This window comes from Colobus angolensis, unplaced genomic scaffold, assembly GCF_000951035.1.
Source record: "Colobus angolensis palliatus isolate OR3802 unplaced genomic scaffold, Cang.pa_1.0 Scaffold296, whole genome shotgun sequence".
In the NCBI taxonomy this organism is placed as follows: Eukaryota; Metazoa; Chordata; class Mammalia; order Primates; family Cercopithecidae; genus Colobus; species Colobus angolensis.
The window spans coordinates 800,534-815,987 of NW_012116221.1; the positions used below are offsets into that span (position 1 = coordinate 800,534).

The following is a 15,454-nucleotide window of genomic DNA, read 5'->3' on the forward strand; positions in this document are numbered from 1 at the left end:
GTAGGAAAGAAATCAGTGCTGTAGATTGTTATGTAGTCACCGGTGAGCTGAAACCCATTTCCCTGCTGTGTCTGTTTTGTTCCTTGCTGTGTTCTCAGCTGCTACAACAGTACTTGGAACATCGTCGGCGTTTGACAAATTTTTTCTAAATACATAAATGAATAAAAATGGATGGCATTTCTAATGTAAAGAAGTTATTGGAAAATCACAGTGGAAAGTTGGATTTGAAATTTAGGCATCTTCACAAAGTTGATACGCGTTGTTCCTTTAACATTCTGTAGCGTGGAAGGGAGGTGGCAGGGGAAACTTTGGAGCTGGCGTATCACTTTGTGACCCAAATGAATGAACAATACTGAATTCGTGGAAACCCCACCTAAAATTCTGAAACAGAATATCCTGCCTCCCATCTGACATTGCTCCTTCTGTTAGCGTTTTCCAGCCCTGTGTCTCCACACAGATCACCCCTGACCGCCTGCTCTGTTGTGGGTCAATAAACCACCTTTCCAACCACTCTGAATATGCCATAGATGTGACCTACCAACAAACGTCTTCCTGGTGGTGCCCTTTCAAATTTAGGATCTACAATATGGATAGAAAATTTTATTTAAGTAGCTGCTCATAAGACACTAACTGAAAGGTGTGCATGCACGTACACGTGCACACACGATGTAGAGTGTCACAGAGGCTCTAGCTGTGGGATTTTGGACTTCCGAAGCATGCGGAAGGAGAAAGAGAATGATAATTAGTGATTACATTAGAGCAAAACCCAAGATGGTTCCTGCACATTGTTTTTCTATGTGAATATCTTTTTTTTTCTTTTTTTTTTTTTTGAGACGGAATCTCGCTTTGTCGCCCAGGCTGGAGTGCAGTGGCATGATCTTGGCTCACTGCAACCTCTGCCTCCCAGGTTCAAGCAATTCTCCTGCCTCAGCCTCCCTAGAAGCTGGAATTCCAGGCACCAACCCCCATGCCTGGCTAATTTTTGCATTTTTAGTAAAGATGGGGTTTCACCATGTTGGCCAGGCTTGTCTCGAACTCCTGACCTCAGGTGATCCTCCTGCTTCAGCCTCCCAAAGTGCTGGGATTACAGGCATGAGCCACTGCGCCCAGGCCCCTGTACTGCGTAACTTAATTACCACAAAACATGCACTAGCTCTTCATATTTCCTCCCACTGCGCACTCAATTACCAAGTGACTCATTTCCAAGGTCTTTCACCCTATTTCTTTTCTTTTGAAAAATATTCAGGGAATGAGAGCTGAGTATAAATTGTCGTTAGCCCATATTCTTAGCCAGTCCTATACCTTTAAGATGGCCCATCTTGACTACTTCTTCAGTGGGTACCAAGCCAGCAAACGAGCACCAGTGCGAGCACGAACCTCATCTCGGATTTCCTTCCCCAAACACGAGGGGAAAGAAACAGTGTCTCCCACCATGAAGGATGGCTGCATCCTTACTGCAAAGGTGTCCACCAGATCTGTCTTGTTCTACTGCCCTGTATTTTCTGATATCACAGCTTGACCTCTCTAAATCTAATGGAAGGAGAAAGACTGAAGTCAGAGAGGCTTGTACAGAGCTTTGACTTTTATTGTTTGAAATGCAAGGGTCTGATATTTTTGTTTCTGCTCTCCTGTCAGGGTGCCACTGACGGGGCCTTACGCTCTGCTGAGTGTAGCCTGTAGCTCTTCGGTGAGCACCTTAGCCTGCACAGAAGGCCCCTGCACTCAGCAGAGTCTTCAGGGAGAAGTTCACTCCTGGGCTTTCTCAGAGCCTGAGAATCCTCTTCAAGGCCTCAGTCTTCCATCTCTAGTCCTGCTCTGCCTCTCTCTGGATTCACTAAGATTCTGGATCTTCTAGGTTTTCACAATTGACTTTTCCTTCTCATTGTGCCCTGCTCTGGTTCTTGTATTTGTGCAGTATGTTGTCTGAGCACTATGCAGAGTCTCCGCTCCCAGCCCTCTGGTTTACCTCGCATTGTGAATGCACACCGTGATTCTGGGTGGCATTTCTCTGGAACTGTGCGTTCCAGGATTCCGGTCATGAGATAAATAATGCTCACATGCTTCCTGGGAGAAGGACTAGGACTGACCCTGCTGCATGCATCTGAAGAGGAAATGATCCCTACAGTGTGATCCTTTTTGGGCAAGGCTTGTTAGTATCTGCCCTTTCATTATTGGGTAGTAGGGCAAAGTCACTACAAATGGCCACTTTCCAGTTTCTAATGTCCTGTTTTGCCTGGCCCCCTAAGGTACTTTGACCACTGGTTATGGACAAGGCTGTTGGCTATTCTATTTTCAAACAGCAGTTGTCTGTTAGGAATAACTATCAATTTAATGGCGCCAATGGCCATCAAAACAAAGAAAATTACACAGTAAGTCTGTCTGTCTTTCACAAAGGGAATCATTTGCATCTCACTGTGGTACTGAGCGTAGCCATTTCACTCAACATGCTGGTAACCATCAGTCACACAACAGGGTGAACCAAGAATGCAGAGGGTATTTTGTGTTCAGTGTCTTTGCTTTGGCCAAGGAAACTCTTTCCGTAACATCATGTTTACTTTTTTAACTTTTATAGTACAGAGTGAACCATGTAGAAAATAGTAGCTGTCTTGAAAGAGATGAGAAGAGTCACCCTAGTGATGAGTGAGGCTCACGTAGAAAGGGACAGGCGCACCAGAACACGGGTGGGGATGGTCGATGAGTGAGGCACACATAGAAAGGGACAGGTGCACCAGAACACGGGTGGGGATACATAGAAAGGGACAGGTGCACCAGAACACGGGTGGGGATGGTCCCTGGCGCACATAGAAAGGGACAGGCGCACCAGAACACGGGTGGGGATGGTCGATGAGTGAGGCACACATAGAAAGGGACAGGCGCACCAGAACACGAGTGGGGATGGTCCCTGTTCTTCACGTCTGTGCAGTGCTTTCATGTGGGGGCTTTGCAGTGCTTTAGAATAATGTGTTCATGGAATAAAGACAAAGGTGGCATGGGAGAAAAATGTTTTCATACAAAGCGAGGAAATTAAATATCACTTGATTAGACTGGGTATTTTAAGGGGGAAATTACTTGATTAGATTGCACCCCTGGAAGTTTGGTTTAGAATTCTATTATCTAAGATGGATGAACATTTCCAAGGCCCTAAACTGTATTAGAAAGAAAACCTAATTGCATCAAAAGAAATGAAATGTTATATTTTTGTTATTAGTTTTTAAGTGCCTTTCAACCCAGAAGAAAACTAAACTTGAAAAAAAAAACAGATTTATAACAAGATGTTAGAGGTGATAAATTTAAAGTTTGAATAGGAAGAGTGGAAAAGTTTAACTGAATTATCTTAGTAACTGGGTGTAAATGTCATACAATTTCCTAAAATTAAAGCACTTGCCGATAGTTTGTGCTCTGATTGTTTACACATGTATCTATGTCTGTCTGTATCTGTATCTATGGCTACATCTCTCTCTATAGCTCTCTGTCTACCTATTATACATCAATCATCTATCATCTGTCAATCGTGTCTCTTATTATCTCTCATTTCTCTGTCATCTGCCTGTCAATCATGTCTCTATCATCTATCAACCTATCATCTATTGTCTGTCCATCATCTTTTCTTCCCTGTAGTCTATCTATCATCTGTTTATCATCAGTCTGTCATGTCTGTGTCATCTGTCATGTATTTATCCGTCTTATCGATCATCTGTCTTTCTCTTTATCATCTATCGCTGAATCTATCACCTATTATGTGTCTATCACTTACCTACCTGTATACCATCTATCTGTCACCTATCTTCTGTCAATGTATCTATCATCTATCATCTATCTCATCTATTATCTATCTATCTAATCTAATCTAATCTATCTGCTGTAAGATGATTGATTGATGCTTTTAAATTACTGAGGACAAGAAAATGGTCTCCCCCATAAGTCTTTTAACTTCTTTCCTTTCCACTTTAACATGGAGATGTTGATCCTTCATTTCAAGAATAATTCTTCCATCTATGACTTCCGATCTTTCTCCTTCCACCACTTCAGAAACTTTGTATAATTATCTCCTCCTCCTCTTCACCTCAGCTTTTCTCCCTCTGCTTTCTGGCTCCTTTTTCTTATTCTTTAAGCTTGTTCAGGCCCCCACAGCCTAAAGCGTTACCCTCATCTCTCTTTTCTACCTTACCACAGATTTCACGAAGCAGTCTGCACCATCTCCCACCTGTTACCGTTGAGTCCCCAAGGGCATGTGTGTGCTCTGACTTGCACACACCTCTTCTCCTGAAGCCAACAGCGCGTGCCCTCTTCTCCTCTTCCTGAAACTTCTCTGCAGATTTGAGGCCGCCTAGATCTGTCTTCAGAGCTCTGTCTCCAAAGCCAGACTGCCTGGGCTCTGATTCTGGCCCCAACACTTATTTTCTAGGTAAACTTGGGCAGTTTATTTAATCTTTTTGCTTCTGTTTCATCAACTGTAAATAGGAATTCTAATTTTATATACGTCCTACAGGAATTGCATTTTTGAAATGTATTCATAGGTGTAAAGAGCGTGATCCAGGACTAGAAACCACTATAGGAAAGAGACGTTCCTTTCCACCTATTTAGTTATTCATTTAATAACAGGCTACAGGTATCACTCATTCTTTTTTTTTTTGAGACTGAGTCTTGCTCTGTCTCCCAGGCTGGAGTGCAGTGGCACAGTCTCGGCTCACTGCAACCTCCACCTGCTGCGTTCAAGCAATTCTCTGCCTCAGCCTCCCCTGTAGCTGGGATTACAGGCGCCCATCACCACACCAGCTAATTTTTTTGTGTTTTTAGTGGAGACGGGGTTTTGCCATCTTGGCCAAGCTGGTCTTGAACTCGTGACCTCGTGATCCACCCACCTCGGTCTCCCAAAGTGCTGGAATTACAGGCGTGACACACCGCGCCCAGCTCTATCATCCATTCTTGATTGCAGGTCATGTTCTGGCTTCCGTGAAAGCATACTGCTGTGTTTTATTTCTGCCTCTCTTGTTACCCACCGTTATCAATCCCAGGCTCCTTTCTCCCATGCTCCTGCCTCCATATGGTGTTGCTGAGTCCACCTTTCCTCGCTCATCCATCACTACAGTCGCTAGAAGATCCCTGTTCTCAGGGTGACATTCACACACATGACTCTCAAATCAAAGTAGCCAGCAGGACCTCCATGCTGTGATTCAGTCTAGAGTTTCCAAGCTGTCTTCTGGACATTTCTTTTTGAATATTTGAACCAACAGTACTGCACTTTAACCATTCCACTCCTTTCTTCCCAAGGCTTCTAGAGTCTGTGTTACTGTTTGTGACTTTTCCATTAAGAAAAAAATCTGTTGTTATTTCACCTAAAACACAGCACATTATTATTTTTTAATTTGTAATAATTATGTCTGTAGTCTTAAAAGTACAGTGCTAACTCAGAAGCATATAGGTATCTCTTTGTTTTGTTTGTTTGTTTGTTTGTTTGCTTGCTTTGAGATGGAGTCTTGCTCTGTCGCCAGGCTGGAGTGCAGTGGCATGATCTTGGCTCACTGCAACCTTCTACTCCCTGGTTCAAGCGATTCTCCTGCCTCAGCCTCCCAAGTAGCTGCAATTTACAGGCACCCATGCCACCACGCCCAGCTAATTTGTGTATTTTTAGTAGAGACGGGATTTCACCATGTTGGCCAGGATGGTGTCGATCTCCTAAACTAGTGATTAGTCCACCTCGGCCTCCCCAGAGTGCTGGGATTACAGGCATGAGCCACTGCGCCCAGCTGGGATCTTGTTAAAGACACAGACCCCACTTAAGATCAGGGGAATCAGAGCCTTTGGAGGCCTGGGAACCCGTGCTGCTTTACCCATCACTTCACGTGGTTCTCATATACACTAAAGTGAGAGGACCATAATCCTGGGCAGCAGAGAGGATACTTTTTGTTAATTAGATACCACACTTCATTTCAAGATGTTAGATTAGGTATTACTGACAGCTATTTGCAAAACCCAGGAAGGCATTTTATCAATATCTACCATTCATTTTCAGTTTGCTTCATTCCAACTTGCTGTGTATTTTAGTTTTTCTTTTGTTTTGAAGCAAAGGAACCAGCTCTGACTAGATGTAAACAAAAAGCTAATCTGGGTGAACCTGTTGAAGGAACACTAGGGCTATCTCACAGCGATGTGGTAAAGCAGAGAAGCCGGAGGGACTGGAGCAGCTCCAGGTGCCTTGGCAGCACGTCGTCACGGGTCCTCTCGCCACTGAATTCCCTTCCGTGGGACTTTAGCTGCAGTCACTTGCAACCTGTATTTCCACCCCCGCTCTCAAATTTAGTTGTGATTTTTAAAATTATTTTTAATTGACATGTAATAATTGTGCATATTTCAGAATACAAAGTGATATTTCCATACATGGATATAATGTATAATTATCATATTATGATAATTAGCATATCTAGCATCTGTAACACAATTTATCATTTCTTTGTGTTGGGAATATTCAGAATCCTCTTTTCTAGCTATTTGAAAATATACAATAAATTATTGTTAACTATCATCACTCTTACAGTGCTATAGAAACTAGAGCTGACTCCTATCTAGCTGTAATTTTGTATCTGTTAATCAGCTTCTCCTTATCCTTATCTCCTCCTATAGTCTCCAACCGACAGTAACCGTAATTCTACTCTGCTTCTAGAGCTCAGTGTTTCGCTCCCATATATGAGGGAGAACATGCGGTATTTATCTTTTCATGTCTGACTTACTTCATTTCACATAATGTCCTCCAGGCTCGTCATCGTTGTTGTGAGTGACAAGACTCCATTCTTTTTTATGACTGAATAGTATATCATTGTGCGTAGTTAACTGTATCCATTCATTTGATGATACACTTTTAGGCTGACTCCATATCTTGGCTGTTGTAGATAGTGCTTCAATAGACATGCGAGTGCAGATATCTCTTTGAGATGCTGATTTTCTTTCTTTGGGATGAATAGCCAGTAGAGGGGTTGCCAGATCATATGGTAGTTCTATTCTTAGTTTTTTGAGGGAACTCCATGCGGTTTTCCATAATGGCCATACTAATTTACACTCCCACCAACAGTATGTAGGAGCTCCCTTTTCTCTGCATCTTCACCAGCATCTATTAGTTTTGTCTTTTTGATAGTAGTCATTTTAACTGGGATAAGAGAATAATATCTCGTGGTTTTGATTTGCATTTCCGTAACGATCAGTGATGTCAATTTTTTAAATGTTCTTTTTGCCAATTTGTACGTCCCTTTTTGAGAAATGTCTTTCAGATTTTTTGACCACTGTAAAATCAGATTGTTTTGGCTTTTTAGTTTTTTTGCTGTTGTTTGAATTCCTTGTATATTCTGAGCATTAAACTTTTGTTGGATGAATAGTTTGCAAATATTTTCTTCCATCCTACAGGTTGTCTTCCTATTCTGTTGATTACTTCTTTTGCTGTACATAAGATTTTTGGTTTGATATAATCTCATTTGTCTATTTTTATTTTTGTTGCTTGTACTTGTAAAGTCTTACCTATAAAATCTTCACCCAGTCTCATGTCCTGAAGTGTTTCCCCCATGTTTTCTTCTAGGAATTGTATAGTTTTGGGTCTTAAACTTAAGTCTGTAATCCATTTTGAATTTATTTTTATGTATGGTGAGGGGGTGTCTAGATTTTTTCTTCTGCACATGGATATCCACTTTTCGACATTTTTGGTGACTTTGTAAAAAACTCAGGTGACAGTAAATAAGGGAATTTATTTCTGTTGTTTTTAGTCTGTTTCATTGGTTTATGTGTCTGCTTTGATACTAGTATCGTGGTGTTTTGATTACTAGAGCTTTGTAGTATATTTTGAGGACAGGTAGTATAATACTTCCAGCTTTGTTCCTTTTGCTTAGAATTGTGTTAGCTATTCAGGGTATTTTATGGTTCCATACAAGTTTTAGAATATTCTATTTCTGTGAAGAATATTATTGGTATTTTGATAGAGAAACCAGTCCAACAGTCTCATAGTTTGTTTCAGATAAGCATAGAATTTGATCCTTCTGTTCTTAAAGCTTGAAGCTTGCGTTTGTTTTATCTGTGTTCCTTCCTCAGGAATGACATTCAGGGCTCTCAAAAAAAAGTATGGAAGAACTGAAACTCACCTGATCACCACATCCAGACAGCGAGATGCCAGACCCCTCATTCATCATGATTACTTTTGTGCCCCTCCCTAGTTCCTCCCTTTTCGTAGACATTGTCACATTTTTTCCCTGCTATATAAACCACTAGTTATAGCCAGTCAGGGAGCTGGATTTGAGACTAATCTCCCATCTCTTTTGCTGCAGCACTCAGTTAAAGCCCTCTTCCTTGGCAATGCTCACTGTCTCAGTGATGGGCTTTCTGTGTGGCAGCAGCAGGGCCTAGACTGAATTCCTGTGCTTTGGTAACAGTAGGAATTGCACTAAATGTATAGCTTGCTTTGGCCAGGCGCAGTGGCTCACGCCTGGAATCCCAATACTTTGGGAGGCCGAGGCGGGCGGATCACAAGGTCAAGAGATGGAGACCATTCTGGCTAACACAGTGAAACCCCGTCTCTACTAAAAATACAAAAACTAGCCGGGCGAGGTGGTGGCGCCTGTGGTCCCAGCTACTTGGGAGGCTGAGGCAGGAGAATGGTGGGAACCAGGAGGCGGAGCTTGCAGTGAGCGGAGATAGCGCCACCGCACTCCAGCCTGGGAGACAGAGCGAGACTCCGTCTCAAAAAAAAAAAAAAAAAGTATGTCTTGCTTTGGTTAAGATGTTCCAATCTAAACATGGAATTTTTCTTTTTTTGGTGGATGTGTCGTCTTCAATTTATCTCATTGGTGTTTTGTAGTTTTCACTGTGGAAGTCTTTTATCTCCTTGGTTAAATTTATTTCTAGGTACTTTATTTTATATTTTGTCGCTATTATAAATGGGATTGCTTTTTCAATTTCTTCAGCTAGTTTATTGTTTATTATTGGTATATAGACTTGCTATTAGTTCTTATACATTGATTTTATATTCTGCAACTTTACCAAATTCATCGATCAGTTCCAAGAGTTCTGTGTGAAGTCTTTAGGTTTTTCTCTATATAAGATTATGTCATCTGCAAAGAGGGACAATTTCATTTTCTGTGTTCCAATTTTGCTGTATTGTATTTCTTTGTCTTGCTTAACTGCCTGGGCTAGGAATTCCAGTACAGTGTTAAAGTATTGAAAATGGGCATTCCTGTCTGGTTCTAGTTCCTAGAGGAAAAGGTTTTCCCCATTCAGTATGCTGTCAGCTGTGGGTTTGTTACATGGCCTTTATTATGGTGAGGTACACTCCTTCTATGCCTAATTTGTTGAGTTTTTATCATGAAGGGATGTTGAGTTTTATCAGGTGCTTTTTGTTGCATCTGTTGAGATGCTTCTCTGGCTTTTGCCCTTAATTCTGTTGGTATGATATATCACATTTATTGATTTGGACGTACTGAAACATCCTTGCGTTTTTAGGACTGATCCCATTTGAACATGGGTGTACAACTTTTCTGATGTGCTGTTAGATTCAGTTTGCCGGTGTTTTGCTCAGGATTTTTGCATCTGTGTGCATCAGGGATCCTGATCTGCAGTTTTGTCGCTCCTGTTGTTGTGTCCTGACCTGGTTTGGGTAGCTGAGTAATGCTGGCCTTCTAGAATAAGTTTGGAAAAGTTGCCTTCCCTTCCATTTTTTTGAAGAGCTTGTGTCAAATTGATATTAGTTCTTCTTTAAATCTTTGGTAGAATTCGGCAGTGCAGCCACCAGGTCCCGGGCTTTTCTTTGATGGGAGACTTGTGATGATGGCTTCAGTCATATTTCCCTATTTTATTGGTTTGTTGAGGTTTTTCTTTTTCTTCATGGTTTCATGTTGGTAGGTTCTATGTGTGCAGGGATTTATTCATTTCTTCTAGTTTTTCTCATTTGCTGGTGGATTGTTTTTTGTCTTTTTTTTTTTTTCCTTTTTGTGGAGAACGGGGTCTCGCTGTATTACCCAGGCAGGTCTCGAACTCCTGGGCTCAAGCTATCCTCCCGCCTCTGCCTCCCTGAGAGCTGGGATTACAGGCGTGAGCCACCGCGCCCGGCATATTGTTGTTCATAATAGTCTCTAATGATTGTATTTCTGTGGTCTCAGTTGTTAGTCTTCTTTTTTGTTTCTGGTTTTATTTACTTGGGTCTTCTCTCAGTTTAGCTAACAATTTATCAATTGTTGTTTATCTTTTCAAAAAGCCAACTTTTCATTTTGTCGATATTTTATAATTTTTTTAAGTCTCTACTATGTTTAGTTCTGCTCTGATCTTATTTACTTATTTTCTAGTTTTAAATTTTGGGTTTAGTTTGTTCTTCCTTTACTAGTTCATTGATGTGCCTTGTTAGATTGTTTATTTGAAATCTTTCTACTTTTTAAATGCAGGCATTTATTTCTATAAACTTATTCCTGGGGCTCAACTTACCTCTTTCTCTGTGGTGAGGAGTGTCTCTTGGGATGAGCCAATTCCAGCCAGGCCTTTCACTTCCCTCTTTATGCTGCCATCTCCAGTCTCTGTGCATCGGAAGGTCTTTATCGCTTTCTTGCTGAATTCCAGTGTTTTCTCCTATATACTCTATTTGATGTGTTCTTTTCTAATTGTTTTGGTCCTTTGTGGAGCAGAAGAGCACTAGGCACCTCCAATCAACCTTCTTGATGACATCTGGATAGGACAATATTGATCAATGATATGTCTAGAAGCAATTTTGAATAAATAATATAGTGTTACAGGTTATAATTAAATACGTAAACCAAAAATAAAGGAAAGGAAGAAAAACATCCCCTTTTTTTCAGAGGCAGGGAGTCTTTAGTTTTGGCTTCTGTAATGGTATTTCACCAAGTTTTAAAGATACTAACTTTATTAATCTGCAACATTCATCATTTTAAAGGTGAATATAAAGGTGAGTATATAAAAACTATCAAAATGGGTCAGAAACAAGGTTTGTGATGCTCATTAATTATCTTCAACAGTGGCAATATTTAATCTTTTGAGTCAGTCTCAACAGATTGGCAATATAACATAATATATATTGATAAGTGTCATTCTTGATAAAAAAATCAAATTATTTTTCTATTTATAAGTTTTAAAAAGGTTTAAGGTAAAAATATTTTTCTTCTTTATAGATTTTCCTGCCATGATAATGTTAAAACATATCAAGATGCTCCTCAAACTTTAAGAGTGAACAGCATAATATTCCCTTTTTTTTTTTTTGAAACTGAGTCTCGCTCTGTCGCCCAGGCTGGAGTGCAGTGGCGCAATCTCGGCTCACTGCCAGCTCTGCCTCCCAGGTTCATGCCGTTCTCCTGCCTCAGCCTCCCGAGTAGCTGGGACTACAGGCGCCCACCACCACGCCCGGCTAGTTTTTTGTATTTTTAGTAGAGACGTTTCACCATGTTAGCCAGGATGGTCTTGATCTCCTGACCTCATGATCCACCTGCCTCGGCCTCCCAAAGTGCTGGGATTACAGGCTTGAGCCACCGCGCCCGGCCAACATTCCATTTCAGTTGAAGCATTCCTTCACAGAGCCAACATGTTTTTTCAAACACTCTTAAGAACTCTTGAGGATACTACAGGAAAAATGTTCCTCTTGCCTGCTAGGCTTTTAGTCATATTTTCCCTCAAATTTTCTCAATTAAACATTGCTATAACTGTTGTTGTTTTTTTTTAATTTAATTTTCCGTGGTGCAGTCCTCAAGTTATTTTTCTTTTATTCGGAGCCACTCCTTCAGTTTCAACTTGCTGAGCAGACAAGCAACTGCTTTTGGTTTCTATGGAAACTGGATTCCTGTGGCTGCCCGTAGGCATGCTCGGTCCACCAACCCTGTGTTGTGTTGTGTTGTGGTGTCCGGTGATTTAGGTGCAAACGTGCAAGGTATTGTTTCATGATGGATATGATATGGTCATGACAGGCTGGGACAACATAAAATAGCTATTGGAATGCAGTCAACTTTCAGTCCATGAGCGACGACATCACCTTCAGTCAGAGCTTCAACTCCATGACCAGCTTGATTCTCTACTTCTGGTAGTACGTAAACTGGAAATTGTCTTCCGAGTTTCTTCTGTTTTTAGAACGTGGTCTTGTCTCCATCCTCTGGACACTGGGTGCATAAGTAACAACAGGTCTTGCAGGCCAAATAACTTACGAATAAAATTTCCTTCCCGAGGAGCTAGGTATTCCGATGTGTCTTCAACGTAGTCCTGAAGTTCACGTGGCAGTCGTCCTTTTGGCTTCTGAAATGCAGAAGGCCATTCAGTTTTGGCCAACCGGAGGCATCTGAAGGAACAAAAAACTGCTCAGAAACAGAAGGCTGTTTAGAATTTTCTAAAATCATTAAGGGCAATTTGGCTGCTTTTCTGGAAATTGGCTTAAAGAGCTCATCCTGCATTGTAAACATCTCTCCAACTGGATCAAATTTTTTGTATACTCATTTGATAGGTTTTTTTAAAACAATGTAAGACTCACCAGACACGGTGGTTCACACCTGTAATCCCAGCACTTTGGGAGGCCAAGGCCAGAGGATCACCTGAGGTCAGGAGTTTGAGACCAGCCTGACCAACATGGAGAAACCCTGTCACTAAAAATCCAAAAAAAAAAAAAAAAAAAAATTGGCCAGGTGCAGTGGCACATGCCTGTAATCCCAGCTACTTGGGAGGCTGAAGCAGGAGAATTGCTTGAACCTGGGAGGCAGAGGTTGCAGTGCCCTGAGATTGCACCACCACACTCCAGCCTGGGCAACAAGAGCAAAATTCCTCCTCAAAAAAATAAAAATAAAAAAAAAATAAAAACACATGACTCTTCTGGACTATAAGCAGTATTAGTCTGACTTCCTACAGAAGCCTGTCCTGAGGAAGAATTTGGACTAGCTGGTCAAGAACTTAAGTTAGAACCTTCAACAGCTATCTTTCCATCACTATAATTTTTATGCTCTGTATCAATAATTAAGCACTCCTCATCTGTATGACTGCTGCAGATAACTGTATCTTCAGTTTTAGCTGCTTGTGATGTCACAGTCTTTTCCTTTGAGTCGTCCAGGTTTTCCAGAACATCAGGTCTTCAGCATCAGCATGTACCATATCTATAGTCGTATCATTTTTATTAGAAGTTTCAGTTTCCTGAGAATTTTCTAACTGTAAGGCGTCATCACTACCTTGCATCAAAGGCTTGTCCGAATTTGATACCTGTTCACCACATGATTGGAATCCCTGATCATCTTTATTTTTGCACTCTTCAGGGCCACCATCCATACCAGTGACCAGTTGTTTCTCCTTTTGCAGTTGTTCTGTGAGAATCTGAGATAATTCTAGAATTAGCAGAAACGTCTGGTGCACTTGGTGCCACAGGTGTAGTTCCTGCTTTGGGGGCTGTGGGAGCGTCTGTCATGTTAGTGCTGTGGAAGTACTTGCTGGACTTGGTGGCTTTGGTGCTGGTGGTGGTTACTCCAAAAGTTCCAAGTTTTGCAACATCACCATCAAAATCCAGATACAAGTTTTCACGGGTCTCAATTTTTCGGCACACACTGATTTCACAAGACATGTCCATTTCAGATAACTCTTCAGGGAAAACCTTTTGTATGCATGGTGGGAGAGTCAAAGATCCCTATTCTTAAGGATGTAAATATATACACAGATAATATAGTTATTGAATAACTTGGGTTCGAGGGAAGTAAAAATAGTTGTTCTCTAGCATAAAAGTAATTCATTTTTCAAAGCTTCAAATTAATTTTGGATCTCTGGGAGGATCATTTTTCAGCTTAATAAATGAGTGAAAGTCCAGTTAAAGCGAAAAAATAAGAACAGTTCATTTTAAGTAGACTCTCACCCGCTTAGTCAAATCAAATGCTCTAGGACCTTCTGGTATATTTTAGGATACTTGTATTTGGGAGATGATTCCTCAGGAATATTTAATATATTCACATGTTGTGTAAACAGAGGCTGTGGCAGCTTTTCTTTCAAATGATCTTTTCAATGATATTGCCATTGTGAACAGCTTTGGAAGTTAAGGTAGCTTTTCCCTCTGCATTAGAGGACAGGTTTTCTTGGTGTCTAGGAAAATTAAAATAATGACTACTTTTAGGGCAAAGTTTGAGCAAACTTACTTGAGGCCTGATATGGTTTGGCTGTGACCCCACCCAAATCTCAACTTGTAGTTCCCACAATTCCCATGTGTTGTGAGAGATACCTGGTGGGAAGTAATTGGATCATGGGGGTGGATCTTAGGCTATTCTCGTGATAGTGAATAAGTCTCTCGAGATCTGGTGGTTTCATAAAGGGGAGTTTCCCTGCGCAAGTTCTCTTCTCTTGTCTGCCGCCATGTGAGACGTGCCTTTCACCTTCAGCCGTGATTGTGAGGCCTACCCAGCCATGTGGAACTGTGAGTTCATTAAAACTCTTTCTTTTGCATATTGCCCAGTCTCAGGTGTGTCTTTATCAACAGCATGAAAACAGACTAATAAAACGTCCATTATAAAAGATTGGCGTTTCCTAAGCTCCAGCTTCCGCAGCTATGAAGAAAATCCACTCAGTATACAACTTCTCCCTTTTTTAACCTAGGAGTCTTGTGTCTTTTGCCAACATCTATGAAACAATGATAATGTAACTAATTAGATTGCAAGCAGAGTAAACCTCAGACCCTTTACAATTAACAGTGTTTCTCACTGTTTACATGAAATTGAAAAATCAAGGCACCTAGAATTTTGTTGTTTTCTCCTTGTATTTCACATCTGGGTTTTTATAATAGCTTTCTAACTATTTCTTCTTTAGCATATAAGAGTTCAGCAAACATTTACTGGGTCCCAATCTTCTAACAGATACTCTTATAGATCCCAGAAATCCCAAGATAAATAAAACATGATTCTTGACCCAAAATGCTTCCAATGAATAGAAGAAACATGCATAAGACACATGACACAGAAACAGTCTTTCCTTCCTTCCTTCTTTCTTTTTCTCTTTCTTTTTCTTTTCTTTTTTTCTTTCTTTCTTTCTTCTTTTTCTTTCTTTCTTTTTTTCTTTTTTCTTTCTCTCATCTCTTTCTTCCTTTCTCTTTCTTTCTCTCCTCTCTTTACTTTTTCTTTTTCTTTTCTTTCTTGCAGTCTCACTCTGTCACCCAGGCTGGAGTGCAGTGGCATGAACTTGTCTCACTGCAATCTCTGACTCCGAGTTCAAGCAATTCTCCTGCCTCAGCCTCCCGAGTAGCTGGATTACATGCATGCGCCACTACACCTGGCCACTTTCTTTGTATTTTTAGTAGAGACAGGGTTTCGCCATGTTGGCCAGGGTGGTCTCGAACTCCTGATCTCAGGATATCTGCCTGCCTTGGCCTCCCAAAGTGTCAGGATTACAGGCATGGGCCACTGTGCCTGGTATAAACAGTTATTTTCATAGCATAGGATATAAGCGATGACAGCAACAGCAACATTTTTTTTTTTTTTTT

At 41.0% G+C, this 15,454-nt stretch overlaps 1 pseudogene; it reads right to left on the reverse strand.

The window, feature by feature from the left end:
- Positions 1-11,904: 11,904 nt before the first annotated feature.
- LOC105516965 overlaps positions 11,905-15,454 on the reverse strand; it is an 11,022-nt pseudogene continuing 7,472 nt past the window's right edge.